The sequence below is a fragment of the Pipistrellus hanaki genome (genome assembly GCF_964339955.1).
Source record: "Pipistrellus hanaki genome assembly, chromosome: 10".
Classification (NCBI taxonomy): domain Eukaryota; kingdom Metazoa; phylum Chordata; class Mammalia; order Chiroptera; family Vespertilionidae; genus Pipistrellus; species Pipistrellus hanaki.
This window is the reverse complement of record NC_140512.1, coordinates 54075647-54100081: the sequence shown is the minus strand read 5'-3', so window position 1 is coordinate 54100081 and position 24435 is coordinate 54075647. Positions and strand designations below refer to the sequence as shown.

General features: G+C 44.9%; 1 long non-coding RNA gene across 3 annotated transcripts in view; it reads right to left on the bottom strand.

The window, feature by feature from the left end:
- The window catches only part of LOC311629143, a 164009-nt gene that overhangs the window by 138523 nt on the left and 1051 nt on the right, over positions 1 to 24435 (bottom strand). For all 3 annotated transcript variants that reach the window (XR_014796157.1, XR_014796158.1, XR_014796159.1), the window contains exons 2-3: positions 23037 to 24178; positions 2610 to 2704 (exon numbers count right to left, since the gene is read on the bottom strand). This is a non-coding gene — a long non-coding RNA (uncharacterized lncRNA). The remainder of the gene's footprint in view (positions 1 to 2609; positions 2705 to 23036; positions 24179 to 24435) is intronic.

Genomic DNA, 24435 nt, shown 5'->3' with positions numbered 1-24435 from the left:
CTGCAGTGCCTGGAGTCCTTTGCTTGGCCCTCCCTCATTGCTCAGCGAGCTCCCCTTTTGTAACCTCACCCACTCACCCATGCTTGACTCCACATTCCTCTCTTCAGTCACATTTCCAGCTGTCTGCTGGTAACCACCATTTGAATGCCCCATTTTCAAATGTCCAAACCAAGACCAAGGCTTCCTTTCTACTATCCCACCCAGTAATTGAAGGATTGAAGAATCTACAAATGTTTTCTGTCCTCCTGTTTCCCTCACAACTGCTCTACGTAGCTCCAGTCACTGGGACTCACAAATCCTACCCACCAAAATCATACTCTATGCTTTCTCTTCTCTTCCACATCTCCATTCCCTCAATCCAGGCCCTTCATCTCACTCACCTGGACTGTTGTTGCACTAGTCTCCTAACCAGTCTATTCTCTTTAGTTTATTCCCTTCCAGTCCAATTTTTACACTGTTCTATGGCATTTTACTAAAATGTGAATCTGTGCCATTCCTCTGATTTTAAAACTCCTCAACACTTATGAACTTCAAATGTTCCTTCTCACCTTTTCTAAACGGGATCCTCAAACCTCTACATGTACAGGGGGGTTGCTCACCATTCGTATAGGTAGTTGCTCACATGTATAGGTAGTTGCTCACATGTATAGGTAGTTGCTCTACAATATAGGTAGTTGCTCACATGTATAGGTAGTTGCTCACATGTATAGGTAGTTGCTCACATGCATAGGTAGTTGCTCTATATGCATAGGTAGTTGCTCACCATTTGGAGGAGGAGGAACATTTGCTGCTCTTCCTCCTCCGAATGGTGAGCAACTACCTCCTCTTGGAAGACTCAACTGAAAGGCCAGTCTTCCCAGGCCAAATGCATCACATGCTTCCCGGGCTCCTGTACAAGAGGCCTCTGTGTAACCCTCACCACCCTGCACCACTGATTTGTTTCTTGCTCCCAAGCCACCACGGACCTCCTCAGGGCACCTCGAGACCAGGATCTGTGCCTTACTCACAGATCTACCCCCCATTCTTTAAGGCCCATGTGGTATCTCTCTCTCTCGTCACAGATCTCCTAACCATCAAAGCTCGGTGACTTTACCACCACACTGATGGGCCGTGGTGTGTTTACCACAAGGCACAGGAAAAGCACTCATGTGTTTAATTCTACAGTTATTAGATGTGGGACACCCAGATGAGTAAGGCTGGACCCCACCTACGGAGGCGCTCACAGTGTCATAGGGGAAACAAGCTCATAAACACGCTCACATAACAAGTTGTGGAAGCCCAGAGATGGAGTTACCCCAGGCCATTATGGAGACAGAGAGGCGGGGACGAGGGCAATTAATCCAGCCAGTGCGGGGCATGGGAACAGAAGAGGCCACTGGAGGCAGCTTCTGGGACTGCTGGTGCCCTAAGTGAGTTCCAGAGAACGTAAGGGAAAGAGGGCAGGACAGGATGGGTGGAGAACAGGAAAAGGAAAATACACCAATTTTAAGTTTTTGTCCAATGCCCACATACAAGTAAAAAAAGTCATGGTATAATTTTTGCAAATATACCCAGCTCTTGAATTGTGAAAACAAACAACACAATCAGTGATCTCCTGTGACACCCTTTCTCTCTCTCTCTTTTTTCTGTTCCTCCCTCTCACACCCACTGACAGAAAGAAAAAGCTTAGCATGTGTAATGAAAACTGCATGTGAGAACCTCCATGGCGGTACCGACGTGTGCAGAGTCAGTGACGCTCTTTTCCACGCCACCTTCACTTACCTCCTGGGCATCCGGGCCGGACTCTCAGCCTTTCCTCACGCCCCTTCCTTCCCACTGCTCTGACCCCTTTCGCCTCGGCCAGAGCTCCCCCGGGCACACTGAGGACTAAGCGAAATCAAGGCCCCTATTTATTCAAAGATGATGTTGCCAAGAACAAACATATCTTTTTGTGCTAAAAAGAACTAATAGCAGCAGTTCTTTTTTCCCAGCATAAAGTTTACCCTTTAATTGGAAACCACAGTTACTGTTATTACACTGATTTCATTTCTTTAAGTCTTTGGTGACCTACAGTTTTTTTTCTTACAAGGAAATAACCTGTTAGGAAAAAAACAAACACCACCACCTAACCATGGAGCAGAGGAAACTCAAGATTTAGTTTCTGGTTTTGTCAGTGTTTTACTATGTAATTCTCTGGCCCATTTAATCTCAAATTCTTATAGAAATCTTGAAATATAAGAATTATTTTATAAATAAAGTGATTTTTAACTATTTTCTTATTTATACTACATCTTACTGACAATTATTTTATTAACTGAAAACTGATTAAATACATGTGTAGATACAAAAGATAAAATCCATCTGTCAGTTACTATCTTACATTTGTCAGTTACTAACTCTAGTATTTACTAAATACTAATTGCATCCCTACAAGTTCAATTAACAAAGCAGATAAATAATAGAAATATGCTTGAAATTGGGAGGTAATGGAGAGAAAAGAGGTGATCCCTCATCTGATATCTGATCTGGAACAGTCATACTAACAGTGTTGAGGGGGAGAGTACAGATAAAAGTAATTAAAAGCAACAGGTGAAGTTAAAAAAATTATCAAGTACGTTCATTTCACTTACTGTCAAACAATTGCCTGAAAACAAGAGGCAAAATCCTCCTTCTTCCCTCCAGCCGCGAACCGAGTAGCAGCGCCATTCCAGGGAGGCTTGGGGTGCTAAAAGGAAGCGAGATGGGTGTGAGATCTCAAAAGCTGTGACGAAAGGCATGCCAGCTACTCATCCTCCCACCTCGAGCGCTTTTTAGAAAGTGAATCATCACATTAAATGTTATAATCCAATTTCCAAAATTGTTCTACTCCACCTAAAGTGCTGTCACCTCTCATATTCTGACAGGCAAATGCATGCGTTTCAAACATCGTTCTCTTCAGAGTCTGTAACGCGTGAGGCTCGGCATCAGCCCACCTTCTCCTTCCTACCAGGGACATCGCTGGCTCTCCTCTCTCCAAGGCCACAGATCTAGCTCCTGCCCATCGTGCCCCAAACCACGGCTCCCCCCAAAGGCTGGGGCCTCTGACCTCTGGCCTGTCTGCGGACTCCGCCCTTCAACAGTTTGGGGTGACAAATGTGAACTATCTCTCTTTGGCTCGACATTTCAACTCGAGCCCTGGTTCTACAGTTTCCACTGCCTGGGAATTTTCCTTTAAATGTCTAAAACCAAATGAGCACCCTGATCCCTCAAAACTGGTTTCTCTTTCCAGTTATTACATGCCTGATCCTTCTTCAGACCTGGAAGCCTGCAGACCATTTCTGCCTCTCATTTCCCTCTCTCTCATTCTGCTGCCTTCCTCCCTGTCCCCCTCGCAGCTCCCTGGACTAAACCCGTCACTCCGTCACTGCTGGAACATCTCGCCAGCCTTCCCTCCCCTCCTCCCTTTCTTCAGCTCATCTTTGACACTGCTACCACATTAATCTTCTGCTAGACACCATGCTTTCTTCCTTTTCAAAATCATACCATCGGCCCTCTCCTTCAGAACACAGTCAGTGTGGAGGTTTTAAAATGTGTTCCCAGACTCTGACACCCCTTCTCCTTGCAAGGAGGAACCTAGTGGCCTCCCCTGGAATGTGGGCTGAACGCCCTGGCTTGCTTCTAAGGAACAGAATGTGGCAATAGTGCTGCCTGCGCCCAAGTCCCTGCCCCATAGAAACAGCTAAGAGATCACTGATGTGGATGGGTGCTCTAAGCACTAAATTTGGGGGTAAACTGCTACACAGCAATAGAGTACTAAATGAAAAGAGCCCTCTGCTGCCGAGTGGACCAGATCCACACCTTGAAGGAACTCCGGGTCTTCCACTAACTGTCCGTACTTTCTCTCTGAGTGCAAGCACACTGCTTCTGTCTGAGGCCAGTGACTCCGCTGGCCTCACTTGACAGGGTGAAACTCTGCTGTGATGTCAGCCTATGCTAATCTCACAGGAAACGTCCTTTTTGAGTCTCCCCCCTAAACTATATTCTGTACTTTTAGTCTAAATTCAACATCTACTGACCAATGAAATTGTTGTTTTCTGATGCATATAAATATATATATATATATATATACATATATATCTGATTTCCAAAACTGTATTTAAGTTAGAGAAGGTGTAAATCAAGCTTTTGCTCTCTTTACATTCCCCATATCAATGGACAAATATACACTTTTTGTTTAGAATTAATTTTCATGAGGCTTCTTTCAAACAAAATTTTGAATGTCTTTTAACAACAAACATATACAATAAAGTTTGCTTGATTTTAAAAGCGTCAAGTAGTTTTGAGAAGATGATTTGATAGAATATGTTACCAAAGATATATACATGGTCTATGACTAAGCAATTCCATTTCTAGGAATCTATTTTACAGATACAGTAACACAAGTAAGCAAGAATATAGGAACAAGGGTATTTTCCTCAGTACTGATCATAATAGGGATACATTAGAAGCAACATGAAATACATCTACAGAGAAAAATTTAATTGGGGCACAATAGATTATCATGGATCCATTTTATTTTATTTTTTAAAATATATTTTATTGATTTTTTGCAGAGAGGAAGGGAGAGGGATAGAAAGCTAGAAACATCGATGAGAGAGAAACATCGAACAGCTGCCTCCTGTACACCTCCTACTGGGGATGTGCCCGCAACCAAGGTACATGCCCTTGACCGGAATCGAACCTGGGACCTTTCAGTCCGAAGTCTATCTACTGAGCCAAACCAGTTTTATTTTATTTTATTTTATTTTATTAATTTATTTTATTTTATTTTATTTTATTTATCTTTATTGTTGAAAGTATTACACAGGTCCTCCTTTCTCCCCATAAACCTTACAGCCCGCTCCTGTCCTCCCCAACTCAGGCCCTCACTACCCCATTGTCTGTGTCCACAGGTTATGCATATATGCACACAAGTTCATTGGTTAGCATGCATCCATTTTAAAAATGAAATACATTTGCATGTACTGACCTGCATATACAGGTCAGATCTCCATGATATAATTAATTATAAAAGCAAATTTCACAAAGAAAATAAAATATTTAACAACAGCTAAGTAGAACCTGTCTGAGAAAAACTTCTAAAACATTTCTAAAAAGGCACAAAAGAAGATTTTAACAGACATTTCTTATTTGGGTATAGAATAAGTCAACATTAAAAAATGTATAGCATATGCCTGGTTGTGGGCTCGATCCCAGGTGTGGAATGAGCAGGGTGCAGCCAATCAATGATTCTTTCTCATCATTGATGTTTTTATTTCACTCTCACTCTCCCTTCCTCTCTAAAATCAAAAAATATATATTTTTTTAGTATAAATTTGCAAATTTGTCCTAGCCAGTTTTGCTCAGTGGATAGAGCATCAGCCTGCAGACCAAAGGGTTCTGGGTTCAATTCCAATCAAGGGCACATACCAGGGTTGTGGGCTCAATCCCCAGTGGAGGGTGTGCGGGAAGCCAATTGGTGATTCACTCTCATCATTGATGTTTTTATCTCTCTCCCCCTCTCCCTTCTTCTTTGAAATCAATAAAAAGGTATTTTAAAATAATAGATGGACTCTATATTTAGATAATATAATTTCATCCATGTTAACTTCCTAATTTAGAAAAAGAATAAACTTAATAAGTTAAGAAGGGAGTAAGTTCTGGCCAAGAATGCATACTGTGAATCTAACAAAGAGAAAACATCAGACAAACACAAATTGAGAAACTTTCTATTAGGGAAAAAAAAAAAAAAGACTCTAGTCTTCCAAAATGTCAATCTAAAAGACAAAGAATAAAGGACTTCATTACCTCAACTGACAAAGCTGTGATACAGATAGATTAGATGAAAATATTTTAAGAATATAAATATCTGTACTATTATGTAAGCAAATATTCTTATTCTTAGGAAATACACACTGAAATATTTAGGGGTAAAGGGCCATGGTGTGTGTGTGTGTGTGTGTGTGTGTGTGTGTGTGTGTATATATATATATATATATATATATATATATATATATATATATAATTTTTTCAATTACTCAGAAAAATACATACATACATACATACACAAATATAGAGAGGAAGAAAATATGCGTAAGTGATAAAGTCAATGGGGAAACTGTTAATAAGTGAATCTAAGTAAAAATAGTTATTCTTTGCATTATCCTCAGGGGGTTTTTTTTGCAACTTTTTACTTTTTTAAATTTATCTTTGTTGTATTACCGATGTTCCCTTTTCTTTCCCCACTGACCACCTATCCCCCACTCCCCAGGCCTTCACCACACTACAGTCTATGCCTATGGGTTATGGAGATATGCATATAAGTTCTTTGGTTAATCTCTTCCCGCCCCCTCCCCTTCCCTTTAAGAATCTTCAGTCTGCTGCATGCTTTCATGCCTCTAGATCCTTTTTGTTCAACAGTTTGTTTTGTTCATTAGATTCCACATATAAGTGAGAATCATGTGATATTTGTCTTTCTCTGACTGTAAACTTGGTTAGCTTGGTTAGCTTCATTAGTTCTAACAATCCCCATCAACTCTGAATGAACTGATAAAATCAAATTTCTCCACCAGCACAGTCCCATCCTGGACACCTGATCAAACAGCGCAGCGTTCCTCTGGCTCCTGAGCAGTCGGTGGCCTCCCTCCCTGACAGGAATGTAACTTCCACTGTTGAAATGTTAAGTTTCCAGAAGCATCTCTCAAGGGAAGACCATCTGTCTCCATTAACCCCAGGATGCTTAGCAGACACTGGGAGCAATTCAACATTCACTGATTAATAAACACTGGCCTTTAAGAGAAAAAGCACTAAGCACCAATCAATAACATTTTGTTAATCTTATGAAAACAGAAAATAAACTGTGTCTGAGAGTTAACTCCGAAATTAATGCAACATGTTTCAAAACACTGCAAAATATCAATTTTTAAGGATAAGTATCATAAATTCACCATATAATTTTAAAAGAACATACAAAATAACCAAATATTTGTTAAATGAAAATAATTTACTAATATTTACTTAAGAAGTTTTTTTTAAACTACCATATAATCTTTCATATAAAACCCAAAAATCTTTTTTAAAATATAAAAAAAATAGCCAGACATTACTCCTAAATATTCATTTTCTTTTAGCAGCTTTATAAACATACTTATCTTTTATCATCAAAGGTTTATGAATATATATGAAATGTAAATTCGGAGTCCCACTTGCCATCTTCTAGACTTTTCTACTGAAACAAACTACAAATTCTATTCTTGTTTCTGTCTTAGAGGAGAGAAAAAAATATCCTTTACTCCAGTGACTTTCAACTAGTATTGCCACAATTTTTAAAACTTGCAATACCTGACTATTTAATCAATAAAAAGATGACAACAGCCAACACAATAGACATCCAGTGCAAATGCCCTGTCTTGAACCATAAATATATAGGTCACATGACAGAGTTGCATCTTATTGGTCACATCACATAATAAGGTTGCATCTGATTGGTTAATTCTTGGTATCAAAAATCTTCACATACAGGTATAGGTGCCTGATTTTTTTTTTTTAAGTCACTTTGGAGTAAAAAAGAGTAATTACTATTTTTTTGTAAGTCAATCAAAATTATGCCAATTTTTTTTTTTTGTCAGACTGGCAACAAATATTTTGGTGTGCCACAGAATTTTAGTGATTAGTTTGTGTGCCATGAGATGAAAAAGATTGAAAGTCGCTGCTTTACTCAAGAAGAATATATAATTTTCCTTCCTGCTTTTCTCAGGAAAATTCCCAGCTATGCTGAATATCAGGCCCCCATCTGCACATCAGCAGCTCCTGAAAAAAATCTTCTTACATCATGAACATCCTTTTTCAATAAGTGGCACAAAAAAGCAAATCTTCCTTCAATGAAAAGGAATATTTTCCTCCACCTTTCCTGTTCCAGGTCCCATTCTCCAAATTTCATTAGGACATAAAGAGAAATATTGCCCTGACTGGTTTGGCTCAGTGGATAGAATGTCGGCCTGTGGACTGAAGGGTCTCAGGTTCGATTCCGGTCAAGGGCATGTACCTTGGTTGTGGACACATCCCCAGTAGCGGGTGTACAGGAGGCAGCTGATCGATGTTTCTAACTCTCTATCCCTCTCCCTTCCTCTCTGTAAATACGGTTTTCTTAATTTATTTTTAGTGAGAGAGACTGTGAGAAACATCATTCAGTTGCCTCTCGTACACACCCCGACCAGGGATCAAACCCGCCACCTAGGTTTGTGCCCTGACTGGGAATGGAACCTGCCACCTTCTTGGTGTATAGGATGATATTCCCACCAACTGTGCCACCGGCCAGGATTCTGTAGCTATTCTTAACTATTGGTCCTTCAAACTGCTCAAATGTCATGGCTCCTAGGGGTCCTCTTACTGCTTCAGCCTTCTCCCTTCCCTCTCCTTGTGTAGACTATTCTTTGGGGACCTCAGAGATTTGCTGTATCTCACAATTTCGTGGTCCATGCATTGGACACCCAGCCAGAGAGAAACTCCAGATGAGTAACTCTCTTGTAATTTCCAGTTAAATGTGATGCACGTAATAGGTGTATACAATTTGTTTGAAAGAACGGGCTTTCTTAAACAAAAAAAGGCACGGAAACTACTCCTGAGCAATGGGAGAAGGTCCCAAAGCTCAGTCAGTCTTATTAGAAAAGCATCTCCAGGCTGCTAAGCTTTTTCTCTGTACCTTACTCTCATCTCATCTTTCCCATCCTGTCAGATTGTCACAACTGTCTTCTGACACAAACAATGACACTGTCCTACTGAAAATGGAAAAACCTTTTCACAACCCCAATTAAAGCCACTCTAGAAGTTAAACTAGCCAAAGTCTCTTAAATTTTATTTATATGACATGACTTTCTAACACTATAATAAACAGTAAACCATTTGGGAAAAGCACTTCTCAATTACCTATGAGGCATTCCTTTGTGGTATCCTTTCACTGGTTTGAAGCTAGCGGACACCTGCCTCTGAATGTGTTTACTTCAGTGAGTCAAGGTAATGCTAGAGGCAACTATGATGTTGACAAAAACCTGTCTCTCACAACACTACACTTCGGAAAAGTTGATTCACAAACAAAAAAAACACAAGTGACACCTACTAAAAAAAAACAATATTTACTTGAAATAAGACTCAAATTGAAACTACACAAATGTACAATTGGAAGAATCTATATCTATGTCAATTTCCTTCCTGAGTACAGTCATAAGCCTGCAAGGGGCCTTAAAGTCCAACCCTCCCAAGACTGAGATCAGAGAGGTTAAACACCTAGCCCAACATCTCAGAACTAATGAAGTCAAGCTGGGTTTAGAACTCAGGCTTCCTTGCCTATTTTGCCTCTAAATTTCATAAATTTAATTTTCTGTTAAAAAAAAACCACGTGAGCCTTAACCGGTTTGGCTCAGGGGATAAAGCGTCGGCCTGCAGACTCAAGGGTCCTAGGTTCGATTCCAGTCAAAGGTATGTACCTTGGTTGTGGGCACATACCTAGTAGGGAGTGTGCAGGAGGCAGCTGATCAATGTTTCTCTCTCATCGATGTTTCTAACTCTCTATCCCTCTCCCTTGCTCTCTGTAAAAAAAAATCAATAAAATATATTTAAAAAAAAAAAAAAAAGGCAGAGTGGATAGGGAAGTAAAAGACCTAATTGTGGTCAACTATGCCACTAACCAAGGGTATAAATTCAGTAGATTGTCTCATCTATAAATCCAGATTGAATTAAACTAGCTTCAAAGCCTCTTAAAGCTCTAATATACTCCGATCCTTGATAGTGGTATAAGTAATATTAGGTTATTTAAAACAAATTTGATGCTATCACATTTTTTATACAGAACTTTGTTATAAATTAGGCCATTTAAACACATTATTTTAACCCAAAAATATCTGCTTATCAAAAATTTCATAAATAAAAAAAAATCCTAAAAAAAAACACCATCTACGTGGTTACTATTACCTAAATTTTGGAAGAATGTCCTTTTGCACAAAATTTAAACTTCAATCTGAAATCCACTGAATGCCTATTTATATAGTCTGAAGAGTTTGGAAAGTTTTACATTTCACATATCTTTTCCATTCAGCATGAAAAATGCTATATAAATGCATTAAACTCTTTAGAAATAGTCTGCACTGGCATGGAATTTTACAGACTACAGGAACCTTAAATGTCAGAATAAAACTTCTCTTAAGCTCTGGTCTGCCATTAGTCAGGCTAAAAAGATGCTGTAATAACTGTGGGATGTTATGAGGCTGTCCATACCAGGAATGGGACAAAAGCAAAATAGTAAAGATGAAGAACAAAGGTAACAGAATAGACCCACCCCCAAAGAAATAAAAGCAAGAAAAAAGCAGGGGGTTGGAGGGTTGGGGGGAGGGATATCAAGAGAGTAAAGAACATGGAAAGGAAAAAGAGAATAAACAAACAGGAGGGGAATGGCCAGAAATGGCTTGTGGGTACCTTGGGCCAGGGTGCACCAGCATCCCACCAGCTGTTAATGTGCTTTTGTTCGTTTGTTTTCTTTTGTTTAGTTTTTGGACAGAAAGTCTGCCCAGATAGGACATGTTTACTTGTTCCTGTTCTCAGACTCCCTGTGGAGAATTAGGAGGATTCCAATGTGTGAAAAGTGACACAGAAAGAGCTGCAATCCAAGCACGGGGGGCTGTTTACCTGGCATGTCCAGCACCGGACAGGCTCCTGATGAGTCATCGTCCCAGAACTTGGACCTCTGAACTCCAGAAGAGCACAATGATCCAAAAAGATGTTTTAGCAAGTAATATGTATACTTGTAAAATTGCAACTCAGTGCTTTCAAACAGCTGCTCCTCTCCAAAACCAGCAACAAAGTACAATCAGAAGGGGGCATTTCCACTCAGATTCCCAGGGCACTGCTGCTTCAGCACGGCCCCTCCTCCATCAGGGGCGGGGACCACTGGCCCAGAATGAGCCCAGGACATTGGCACCCTTAAGTACTCACGAGAGCTAATGCTCTCCAGTTGTTATAAGGCTCTTCGACTATTATATGGATAATAATTTTTTTTAATCTTTTAAAAGCAAACCTGCTGCCCTAGCCATTTTGGCTCAGTGGATAGAGTGTCGGCCCCAGGACTGAGGTCCCAGGCTCGATTCCGGTCAAGGGCAATCTTCAGTTGCAGGCTTAATCTCCAGCCCTAGTCGGGGCACATGTAGGAGGCAACTGATCGATGTGTCTCTCTCACATTGATGTTTTTCTCTCTGTGTCTCACCCCCTCCCTTCCACACTCTCTAAAAATCAAAGGAAAAAATATCCTCATGTAAGGATTAAATAAAAACACGTTTTTTTTAAAAAAAGCAAAACTATTGTTGGGATATTTCTATTGCTCAGAATCTCAAATGATCTTCATTCTACATATAACATAAATTGACTAAATAAGGTGTTGATTCATTAAGTCTATAATATAAACTCCTTGTATGACTATATACACACACACACACACACACATATATGGCAAAGAGCAAACTCCTATGTGCCTTTTCAAAAATAATTAGATTATATTAATAGCCGAAGGAATTTTAATTCCAAAGCCTTTAAAAGTGGAAGAAAAGGAGGATTTTTATGTCTTTTGCCATGAAAATAGAAGCCTATAAACACAGCAAGCACAGTAACCTTACACTTACTAATTAAAAGGCATGTAATGGAAAACAGATTTCAAAGTTAAAATCCAAAGAAATGGCATTTTACTTAAAAATACTTTTCACTTGTTATCAAGTACGTGCATTTCAGACAATAATCGCTAAAAACTGAAGAGTCATCACAAAGTCTTTTGGGATAGAGCCTGTAAGTAGAGGTATTATATTATTTTGAAATGCTAAAAAAAAAAAAAAAAAAAAAAAAATAGAAAAAGATGAACAAATATTTACTCTCTCTGGAACATAAACAAAAGATATAATATAGGTTTTTAGAAAATGGACAGTATGTGCAATGAACACGTTACACCAATATAATCGCAGAAAACAAAACAACTGTCAGTGACCTTGGCAGTGAACAGATAAGTAGCTTGGTGTCCATGTGAGCATTACAGAAAAGACTCAGTACTAACAAAAATTCCCCTAAAAATAGGAAACAAGCACTCAAGGTCACAGGCCATGTACAATTCTGCGAGAGAAAGCTGTGAGGTAGCATTTTTTATGAGCTGTTTGAGAATAAATAGAAGTATTCAGCAGGCTCCCAGAAACTCCCCCAGTTGTGTAAATACCATCAGCAGAAGGATGCTTCAGAAGCCCAGCTCTTTCATCATGGAGATGAGTAGCAGCAGAATCTCCCAAATATCAGGTCAACAAGCCTTCCCAAGTGGAGCACTGCGGTTCAACGCTCAGGTCTCCGGTGCAGACAGACTGCACAAGGACAGAGAAGACCGCCCTGAGACCATCCCTAACTCCTGAAGGAAAAAGCAGCAGGGCACACTGTGGACAGTCTGACTAAGGAATCCTGGGTCTCCTGGTCCCGTGTTCAAGCATCCCTCTACACTGAGCCCAGTCTTGTTTAACAGGTATCTTTCAAAAAGCTAAAGTACTCTTACTAAGGATTTACAATGAGACCATGATGTGAATAACCTCAATCATAGCCCTTTAGGGCCAGAGAGTCACTAACCCCTCATTTTACAGACGAGGAGCCTCTGGCACAAAGTGGGACACTCTCCCACGATCCAGCAGCTGGTGGGAGCTGGAGTTAGTGGGAGGGATGTAAAGCACTAGCACAGTATCCAGTGGCAGGCACCCACGAACCATCAGGGCAAACACTATTCTGCTTCAGTACGCTTCCCACCAGCCGAAGGAAGACCAGCCACAGCACTGAAAGAGAACTTCCGGCAGGGCAAGGAAGAAGAAGATGCGGAGGCAGGGCCATGAAGGAAATGCACAAGGAGGCCCAGCTCTCCAGAGGCCAGAAGGCTGGTGCGAGAGAGACTGAAATGTCAGAAGTTGCAAGAGAAGATCCTCGGGAGATGTGGACACCAAAGGCAGATGTTGCCTAGTGCTAGTGTGATTACATTGAAGAAAAGGGTCTTAACGCTAAGACATGGAGGAAAAGGAGGGGGAGAAACTAAAGAAAGATGCGGGCTGGCGTGGCTCCTTGGTTGAGCATCAACCTATGAACCAGGAGGTCATGTTTGATTCCCAGTCAGGGGTTGCAGGTTTGATCCCCAGTAGGGGGTAGGCAGGATGCAGCAACCAATGACACTCTCTCATCACATTGATATTTCTATCTCTCTCTCCCTCTCCCTTCCTCTCTTAAATCAATAAAAATACAAAGAAGAAAAAAAAAAAAAGATAGGAGGGGATCACACAAAAGCCTCCCTCCCTCTGTTGCCCATGGGCCATGCCCAGCACTCATCATATAGATTGCCAACCCTACCTTCAAACCGTGAAGTCTAAAGAAGTCACAACAGTTTCACAGATTTAGTTACGAAAATTATATCACAGATATTTCAGTCAAGAAATGACTGCATATCACGTATCATTCTTCTCAAAGAAATAAACAGTAGCTCAAAATGCAAGGCTGCATCCATGAAATAGTTTAAAATGAGTAAAATAGATGCTAGATCAACTCTAAGATGTAAGGTTCCACCATTTTATATAAGCAGTTAGAAAACAGAATTTTAAGTTAAAATTAAAACTAGTAGATATAAAAAGCAGTGATATCTCCTGGCCTCAGCCCAGCTTTGTGGCCTGTGCTACACAAATGATTTGTTTCCTAGTCCATAAAACACACCCAGTAATAGGGGTCGCATGTACCTTCCAGGAATTTGATGTAAACTATAAGTTAATGATCCAAAAAGTAAGCACTGGCTGAATCCTACTCATGACTTTGAAAGGCATCTGATTTAGGTCAAATAACAGCATCTGGTGATATTCTCAAGTATTCAGCAGAAATGAAAAGGAAAACTCATTAATTTATTTTCTAACCAAGAAGCCTGTGCTATTAACTAGCCTAGTCTTAACACACAGATCAAGTTTTAGAACATTTAAAAACCTAAAAGCTTTCATTTTACCTTCCCATTGCCTACTCCTCACCCATTTCTTATTTTTCATTTTCCTCTTCTCAGATAAGATATCAAGCTTCACTTCAACTCACCTCAAACCTCAAGGCCACCTGACTCCGGGCACCTGGGAGGCAACTGTAATCTGGACCGCCTCCAGGGCACCACCTGTGAGAATGTCTTGGCATCTCCATGAACCTCTCCTGAGTGCCCTCTGGATAAGAACAGTGTGGCTTTAAGATGCCTCCTGGTATCTCTGCTTCCCCCTTCATTTAGAAACTGCAGAGCCTCCACTGTTCCCCAAAGTCCTCAAATTGGGGGATGGGTGTGCCCTGACTTACTCTTCATCCCCGACGGGCATCTCCTTCCTGCAACCATGACCCTTCTATGAGCAGTTATCTTCAGAGGACACCCAGGCTAATAATACTACGAGAGTCAACTGTGGACCCGAACCCAGAGAACTAGGACCAGAACATGTCCTGTAAAAGCCACTTTATTTAGTGAGCCCACACTTACGCAAGGTGCCCCCATCATACCCTTATCTGTGTATTAAAAGGTACATGATTAGATTTGATACTATATTTAGGTTTAAGGAGCAGCAAATAGTTTTGTCATTCAAGAGCATGAGAAATATTTCAATACATTTTAACTAGAGACTCTACTTACTATTGGGTAAGTATACCTAATCCGAGATTTAGGAGACCCACAGTTTTTGCAAAGTTTTTGAGAATTCTCAAATACTCTCAAAATAAAAATTAACCCATTTCAAATAGTTAAAACTCAGTTTGCTAGTTAGCCATCTTTAAATGCCATATGTTGCAGAATTTGAAGAATAGATGCTGCAACTTGAAAAGGGGGGGAAAACAAGCACAGAATCACAAAACTTTAGATTGTTTAATCCACTGGTCCTCAAAATGCAGTGCTCTGTCCCACAACAGCAGCACCCGCTGGGACCTGTGAGCCACACAGATTATTAGGCCCACCCTACTCCGGCTGAGTCAGAAACTCTGGGGTGGGGTCCAGCACACTGGGTGTTAGCAAGGCCCTCAGTGATTTGAACACACACTAGCGTTTGAGAACCACCGATCCAATCCAACCACTCCACTGAAGAGAAAGATATAAAGCCAGTTACTTCCTTCAATTCTTATACCGTTAACGACCAAATCATGAGAGACAGTTATCAATATACTTTCAAAACGATTCTTAAAATTATACACCTGAATCCAAGTTGCCCAACAGGGTTTTCTAGGCCAAACAAATCTGAGATCTATACCGCAGTATGAATTCTTGTGTCACTGCTATATAGTTAGGCAAAATATAAAGGTTTGTCTTATGTAATTTACATTTAATACCTAAACAGAGGCTTCATATTACTGACCTCGTCACAAAAGCAACAACTCAAATCTCATAGGCCCCATTTGTTTGGTTGCCTGGGTTAACTGTGTTGCTGATAGCAGTGGTTGGTTTCGTCTTTTTATGGTTGTGTTTTGGTTCTTTTTATGGTTGTCTTTTTATGGTTGTGTTTGGTTCAGTTTTGAGGGCAACAGCCGTCATGTATGGAACATATGGTTCATGGTTCGTTTTTGGCTTGTGGACTTCTCCGCCCCCGTCAAAAAAGTTCACACCAAAGGTGTTAGAAGAGCAATCATAACGAACGAAGAGGCCAGAAATTGCTAAAAGTGAAAGTAAAAGAGTAATCAATCATAAAGGTCTAAGAGGCCAGAAATTGCTAAAAGAGAAAGTAACACACACCCCCCCGAAAAAGAAAATGTCATACTATGGCAGAATGATAAGGCAGCCTGTGAACTGGGAACAAGGACAGGCCTGTGAGCCAGCCACACGGAGCACCACGGGTATGTAAGCCTGAGGCCCAGCACGGAGAGAAGGCTGTGTGCACATCACCTTCCACATGCTCTGCACCACATACTGCTTCTACCACATGAAATGGAATCCACAGTTTTCAGCCTAGAGATGTTTGATGTATCTCATACCTTTTTATATAAATACTAGAGGCCTGGTGCACGAAATTCCTGCATGGGGGGGAGGGGGTGTCCCTCAGCCCAGCCTGCACCCTCTCCAATCTGGGACCCCTCGAGGAATGTTCGACTGCCCATTTAGTCGGGCCTAAATGGGCAGTTGGACATCCCTCTCACAATCCCGGACTGCTGGCTCCCAACTGCTTGCCTGCCTGCCTTCCTCATTGCCCCTAACCACTTCTGCCTGCCAGTCTGATCACCCCCTAACCACTCCCCTGACAGCCTGATTGATGTCTAACTGCTCCCCTGCCAGCCCATTTGCCCCCAACTTCCCTCCTTTGCAGGCCTGGTCACCCCTAACTGCCCTCCCTTGCAGGGTTGATTGCCTTCAACTGCCCTCCCTTGCAGGCCTGGTGCCTCCCAACTGCCCTCCCCTGCTGGCCATCTTGTGGTAGCCATCTTGTGTCCACATAGGGGCAGCTATCTTGATCTTGTGTGTTGAAGTGATGGTCAATCTGCATATCACTTTTTTATTAGATAGGATAGATGCCTGGTGCACGGGTGGGGGTCAGCTGGTTTTCCCCTAAAGGTGTCCCAGTTCAGGGTGGGGTTCCCTTGGGGCATGGGGTGGCATGAGTGAGGGGCCTGTGGTGATTTGCAGGCCAGCCACGCCCCCTGGTGACCCAAGTGGAGGCCCTGGTATCTGGAATTTATTTACCTTCTACAATTGAAACTTTGTAGCCTAGAGCAGAGCCAAGCCTCCTGCTTGCTCCATGGAGGTAGCCTTTTCTTGTTTACTTTCTATAATTGAAACTTTGTAGCCTGAAGTGCAATCTTAGTCCTGCTAGGGCAACCCCAAAGCTTAGCTTCTTCCATTGCCAAAGAAACCCAAGCCTCTGTGGCTGTAGCCATCTTGGTTGGGGTTAATTTGCATGCACGCTCTGATTGGCTTGTGGGCGTGGCTTGTGGAGCAGAGTGATGGTTAATTTGCATATTACTCTTTCATTAGATAGGAGGATTTCAAAGTCTAGTGTTGGTTATCTGCACAACTAAACATCTGTTTCCATTTATGTTTCAAATATTGTCTTTGAGAAGTTTTGGGTGTTAGGATTACCACAGGCTGAGATTTAGAGGTTTAAGAGGTGTTTCCAGCTCTGTTTCTCATATAAAGCTGTTTACCCAATGGCATGCCATACAAGAGGTATTTCAGTCCTCTTCTCAGACTCCATTAGCATGTATTACTACCTTTGATTTTACAAACCAAACTTTCTAACTAACGTAGATCAGTGCCTGGTTTTATTTCTCTAAAGAATAATCGTGGTTGAATGAACAAGGCAACAGAAATAACTAACTGCTCAACTTGATTTACACTGCCAACTCTGTACGACCTGAGTGCCAAACCTTCTTGTGACTTTATTTTTCAATCCATCATCAAATAAAGGTAACCATGCCTGCTACTTATCATACAAGAAAGAAATCAGTCACTGAGTTAACAGTAATTCCCTGAAGAGATTGCCTTCCTTGGAAGAACTGTATATTCAGTGGAGTTACTGGTCCTCGGCCTCCTCTTCAGCTCCACAATATACTCCTGAAAAGCTAAATTAGGGGGTTAAATAATTTTAACATTCATTCCTTCAAGAAATATTTATGAGCACTCACAATGTGCCAGGTACTGCATAAGCCACTGGGGGATGCAATGGCCAGCAGGACAAATAAATTGCCTGCTCTTAACAACTCATCTTAGAGAAATATACTGGTTAGCTCACGGGACTTCCATTTAGTTTTATACACCAAGGGCTCAAATTCATTTTATTTGTAAATAACTACTCATAATCACTCTGCTCCTTAAAAAAAACGGAAGGGGGGGGGGAGTGGAGGGAGACCAGTCAACTACATGACAGGCTCACAGAACACACAAATGTTCTATAATATGAAGGCCTCAAAAATATCATCCAGTGAGAACTTAGAATGGGAAGCATAGTGCTAAACCCTAAAAAATGATTCAAGATTTTAATACCTTAGCCTAAATGTTTACCTGTCAAATACTCTATAATTGCATCGTTCAATAGAATAGCTACTAGCCACTTGTGGCTAGTTATATTTAAATCTATTAGAAATTCAGTTCCTGTGTAACACTAGCTAAGCTTAAAAGTGCTCAATCGCCTCAAATGGCTAGTGACTATCACTTCTAAGTCATTAAAAAGATATCATTATAATCACTCTATCATCTCAGAAAGTGCTACGGGACAGTGCTGCTCTGCAAATACCTCTGATCATACTAAATCTGAAAGTTATGGTGTAATAAGATGTGATGAAACACCTGTACTCGGCTATGGCACATAAAACTATGTCCTTCGGCGATGGAGTACCATTTCTTCCTTCCTAAATAAATTGAAAAGTGATCATGTTGAGAATCTCTCCCAGTGTACCCAAGTAACCAAGAAAAGTCATGCTGGCCAATTGGTCAACCAAGAGTAAAATTAAGAAACAAATGAAAAACTGATTACATTTTGCCCTGTCCTTCCTATTCCTTTTATAAGAACGTGTTGGTAGTATTCTGTATTCCCTGGGCATGGATGTGCTTTAGCCCAATATGGTAGTTGGCAAACTGTGGCTCGTGAGCCACATGAGGCTCTTTGGCCCCTTGAGTGTGGCTCTTCCACAAAATACCACGGCCTGGGCAAGTCTATTTTGAAGAAGTGGCATTAGGAGAAGTTTAAAAAATTTGGCTCTCAAAAGAAATGTGAATCATTGCACTGTTGATATTTGGCTCTGTTGACTAAGAGTTTGCTGACCACTGGCCCAGTACGTAGCAGCAGAGCTGGTGAGGTCAGTTAAGAATGAAGATGGGTGACGCTAACAATGCAACTCAAAGTCAATCCCATCCCATGCAACCAACTTAAGTGCCTCCTAGGTAAATAATCACCCTTCCCACCTTTCATGAGCTCAACTTAGTAGGGGTGCCAAACTTGTAATCAAAAACAATGATACATAGTGATACACACAGTGAGGCATGTGTGTACCAGACATAGGGGTGACACAGAGAGGGAGTTTATAAAGCATTTTCTGCGAGGAAACCAGAGGAAATTTCCTGAAGGAGGCACGCTGAGGAAGAGAAACCTAGGCAGGGCTGTGCAAAGGAACCACAAGTGGTTTGGCAATGCTGGAGACAAGTGTCCTTGGTGGTTAACAGGGAAGGGGATGAGGATGAGAGAAGGATGTGGGGCTGGGGATCTTTTTCCATGCCAGACCTCAACATGACACTACTTAGGATTATGTCAAGCTTGCCTTGGTCAGTTGGTCAACTCTCCTCAGCAAAACTTGCAAGCAACATGAAAACCAATCCCTAAAACTTGACAAGTACTATGCCTATGTCTACCATACAGCTAACAATATTGGATGGCAATCATCGGTAAGACCACCAAGACTTCTGCTTTTTGGGGGGAGGGGAGGGAGGACAATACCATTTAGTAATACATATTCAATACAAAAACATTTTAATTGTGACCCTGTTTTCAGGAAACCTGTGTTGCTTGTGGATTGATTTGGAATATCCTTGGAAAACAGAGCAATGAACACATTTTCAAAACAAACGGATTACCCCCAGAGTTAAATATTCCCACCAAGTTTATCCAACCAAGAGACCAATGAAAGAAATCCAAGGGAGAATGGGGCTATAGAAGTTATGCTTCTGTATTCCAGACCAAAGTAGCCGTTTTCCTCCAAAATTTTCATGGAAGAACTTACGCTACTCTGTACACTGCCTTGTACTTTGGGCTATGGCCAGCATGTGACCATCAAAACGACATCATGGCTACAGGGTTTCTGTGGCTTCATGTAAATCCTAGGGAAATATCTGCATCTTCTGGACTCTTCCCTTTCACTTTACACGTGTGTTCCAGTCTCAAAAAAAAAAATTAAAAAATAAAAAGTCGAAACCACTTTGGCTCAGTGGATAGAGCGTCTGCCTGCGGACTGAAGGGTCCCAGGTTCAATTCCAGTCAAGGGCATGTACTTTGGTTGCGGGCACATCCCCAGTGCGGGGTGTGTGCAAGAGGCAGCTGATCGATGATACTCTCTCATCGATGTTTCTAACTCTCTATCCCCCCTCTCTTCCCCTCTAAAAAATCAATAAAAATATTTTTTAATATTTTTACTTATTTAATACAAAACAACAACAACGTTTTCAAGTTACTGGGCTACCCTCATTCTTCTTTTCACAAAAAACTCCAGGAAATATTGGTAGCCTATAGGCGTTTCTTGATTCCCGAGTGATTCTCCTGGTTTTAGGAACAAGCAAAACCTTCCCGATAAAAATACCTAATATGTAAATTCATGTATATGAACTCGCTGGCCCAAAGGCAAGCAAATAACCAGTCCTGGTCACACAAACATGTGGCCCGGAGGTGGAGGTATATTTTCCAATGCGGCGTATGTAACGGTTGAGTATGGGTTCTGAAGTCAGCCTAATCTGGGTACTAACTATTCCAGGGTCATCACTGACCAATTTTAACCTCCGGAGCCCCAGTTTCCCAACTGTAAAATGGGCAAACAATGTTCCATCGAGTATGTACATCCATGTCTGCGCAGGCTCAACGCCAGCTCATTAGTGACCCCACGCAGTGACTGATCAAAAAATGTTGCTACGTTAGCTATCTTTACCATTTCATTCCTACAGATGGATCCTTTCACTACTATTCCCTTAAGCTGGTTTTCTCTGTAAACTGTCACCCCCCCCCGCCCCCACTCTACATCAAAAGCACCCAGGGAGGGGGTTTTTAATACGTAGTGCCCAAACCCTCCTTGGATTGGGGTTCCATTGGTCCTGAATTGGGTAGAGCATCCTCATTTTCCCCTAACCGCCTCTAGATGCTTACCCTGTGCAGTGGGATGAAGGACAAATTACAGGTAGGTACCTACGTGCCCAGAAATACACAGGCTGGTGAAATCTGTAGATTTCGGACCAAATCAGCGAGCAGGCTGGTTGCTGTGACGACGAACTGGGAATTGACACCCACGTCCTCATACGGCCCCCAGAGGGGCCACAGCCACGGCCACGGCCACGGCCTGGCCCCCCGCACGGTCCGGACCCGCCAGGGCACACACCCCCTCGCCCCGGCCCCGCAGCCCCCCACGGCCCCCAATGGGCGCTGGCCCCGGACGCCCCACGGCCGCTGGCCCCGGGCCGCTGCGTCACGGCGCCCCCCCCCCGCGCCCCCGCCCCCCCCGCCCACGGCACGTGACCTGACACGCGCCCGCTGCACGCGGGCCCCATCACAACAAACGGGGGCGGCGGGGGCGCGCGGGGGGGCGCGCGGGGAACGGGCGCGTACCCGCCGCCTCCACCCGGAGCCGTGGCCGCGCCTCCGTCACCCCGGGCGCCGCCGCCGGCCGCGCGCCCCGGCAGCCCCGGGGCCGGAGGGCAGAGGGCGCCACCCTGTTTACAGCCCGGGCTCGGGGCGGGGGGGTAGGGGGGGGCGCCCGGAAACGGTCCTCGCCGGGAGGACCCGGGAGCGCGCACCCCGCGCTCGAAATAAAACCGTCGCCACGGCTCGCGGGGGGGCAGGGGGGGCCGGGCCCGCGCGGGTCCTGCCTCCTCCCGGCCCAGCGCCTCCTCCGGCGGCTCCGTGTCCGCCCGTCAGGCTCCGCTGGCTGCGCACTCGTCCTCCTCCCGGGCGCCGGCGCTTCCGCAGACCCTCCCGGGCCCGCCCCTCCGCCCCCCGCACGCCCGCGGCCGGGGCTGCGGACCCCCAGCCAGCTCCCACCCCGGGGGCGCCGCCCCTCTCGGGCCCCCGGTCCCCTCTCCAGCCCACAAGCTGTCAGAAGCCTCGCTTCCCGCGTGACCAAGCTCCCTGTCGCCCTCAAACATCCCCACTCACCCTGCACCGAGCTTCCAGCCGAACCCGACATCTAAACCGGGGATAGGGGTGGGGGTAAGGGTAGGGGTGGGGGTAGGGGTAGGGATGGGGGTAGGGGTAGGGGTAGGAGTAGGGGTAGGAGCGGGGTGGGAACATACTGCATTTTCTCCTTAATCCGCCAGAAAACAAGACGCAGCTCTGCCCATCCACTCGCCTTCAGCCTTCCCTCGCCGTCCCACCCACTGACAAATAGACGTGCCCCCCACACCCCTGTACCCACCTGCTACCCACCTGCCCGCGGGCACCGGAGGCCCCCAGCCCGCCTCCCGGGCGCGCGCCAGGGTGGGGCGGGAGCGATCCCATCTCTTTCCCTAAAGCAAGGGGGAGAGGGGCGGCATCCCCCACACCCCCCAGCTCCAAAGCACACCCCCAGGCGGCCCACGTACCTCCCGGCGGGAGGAGGGCGCAGCCAGAAGCCCCCGTGACAGGGGCGCGTTTCCCTCCGAGAACCAGGCGCCGCGTCCTCCAGAAGCAACACCGCCCCCCCCCCCCTTTCCTGCGCCGCCTTATGGCGGGTGGACACCAAAGGTGGGGTAGGTGGGGTGGGTGGTGGGGTGGGTGGGGTCCACGAGCCAGGGCTCAGGGGGTTCGGTCTACGCAGAGGGAAGAGGTGGGATCTCGAAATGGAAACAGCCTCCCTCCCTCCCCTCCTTTTCCTCCTCCCCCCCCCCCCCCTGTTTACCTCAAGTTTGAATTTTATCTGCGCAACATTAGTTGGAATGCGGACATTGGAAAAAAAAAAAAAAAAAAAGCTCTCCACCCGCCAGCAGCTCCGGAGGAGCGTGTGGCATCCAGGATCCTCAAAGGGGGGGACAGTGATCGGAGCCACGCAAACATGGCGAGATGGCCCCGCATTGCCGCGAACGCCAGGACCCCCGCCTTCCTCCCGCACCCCCCGGCCGCGACCTGCGTGCGGCCCCCTCCTCCCGGGGGGCAGGCGAGGGGCCCCGGGGGAGCCGCGGGTGGGAGCCCGGGGACGTGCGGAGAGGAAATAACAGTCCCCGGTGGGAAGGTGGCTGCTGGACCAGCGGACCCATCCGCGCCGCCGTTCTCTCCCGGGGAGACGTCTAAACCGAGATCCAAATCCCCATCCCCGAGCCCTCCCCGCCTTCCAGAACTTACCTTGGGGCCGAGCACCCGCGGCGGCTCAGATCCCTTTCTCTTTCCTTCCTCCAGAAAACGATGCGCACGTAGTATTTGCAGCGCGTCTTCTTCTAGAATTTCCCCTGGATCGTCACGGGGAGGACGGAGGCCCCGGAGACAGGTGCAGGGCGGGCCCGGCTGCGGGCAGCTGGGAGCCGCTCTCTCCGCGGTGGGCGGCGGGGTCTGCGGGCCGGGGGCCGGGGATCGGGCCCCCCAGCCTCCCCGCCTGCCCCCGGCGGCGCCCCTTCCCCTCGCCCCGCTGCTGCTGCCGCTGCTGCTGCTGCTGCGGCGCGCGGCTCGGCTGCAGGGGCGGTGGCGTAGTTTCTCTTCCTCCCACCTCTCCGCACTCACTTGTTTTCGTAGCCGTGGGCTCGCCGAATGCCTCCCTCTCCACGGTGTTGTTTCATTATATCATGTCCATCATGTGACACCGGAGAGGCTTCTCTATGGAAACTTAAAGGGGCTCCCACGTGACTGCAGCAGCGGCGGCGGCGGCGGCAACAACAGCAGCGGCGGCGGCGGCAGGACTGGCGGCCGCGGGCTGGGCACACGCACCACCACCCACCGCCAGCCCCTCGCGGCGTCCGGGGGGGGCTCCCGGCGCTGCCCGAGCCCCGATAAGGGAGCCGCAGCATCCGGGAGCTGTGGCGTCTGTGTGCGCGAGCAGCCTAGGCTCCTGACATAGAAAAACCGAACAGAAGGAGCGTCCTTCAATCCTTCCCTACAGTCACAAAAACCCACGCTCCGTGAAAATGACATTTCGCGGCTCCCACTTTTATTCCCCCCCAAGAGCAATGGGTTCTCTCCATCAGGTGTGATTACATTTTACCAGGTCAAAAAGAAAAGCCTGACCTGTACTTCTGTGAGCTCAGCCAGCTCTTGGGTAGAACAGAAATGACAGGGCAATAATAACAGAATCGGGCATTGGATACATAATTACCATCACCACCAGCTTTAAAGCTTTCTGGAATTACATTGCTCCGTAGCTGTGAATGATGCTTTGCAGGAGAACAAAAAATGCGATGCAGGTTTCTTTCCCCCCCTCAGCTATATTAGGGCTTTGTTGCTGACAACAGTGAAAACTTGTTTGTGTCAGGAAGTGAGGCACACGAAGATACGACCTGGAAGATACAGACAAAACCCGAAGTGGCAGTTTCTGTATTGCTTTCTGATCACATTCTTTGAAATGGCGAGGAGCAACTGGTCTGCTGTCAAAGGCATAGAGTGCTGGTGGGAAATAAAATGATCAGGGAAACACGTTTTTCCCTTAATCATACGTTACATGCTAGACACTAGAAATTACAGGTGTGTGTGTGTGTGTGTGTGTGTGACAGAGAGAGAGAGAGAGAGAGAGAGAGAGAGAGAGAGAGAGAGAGAG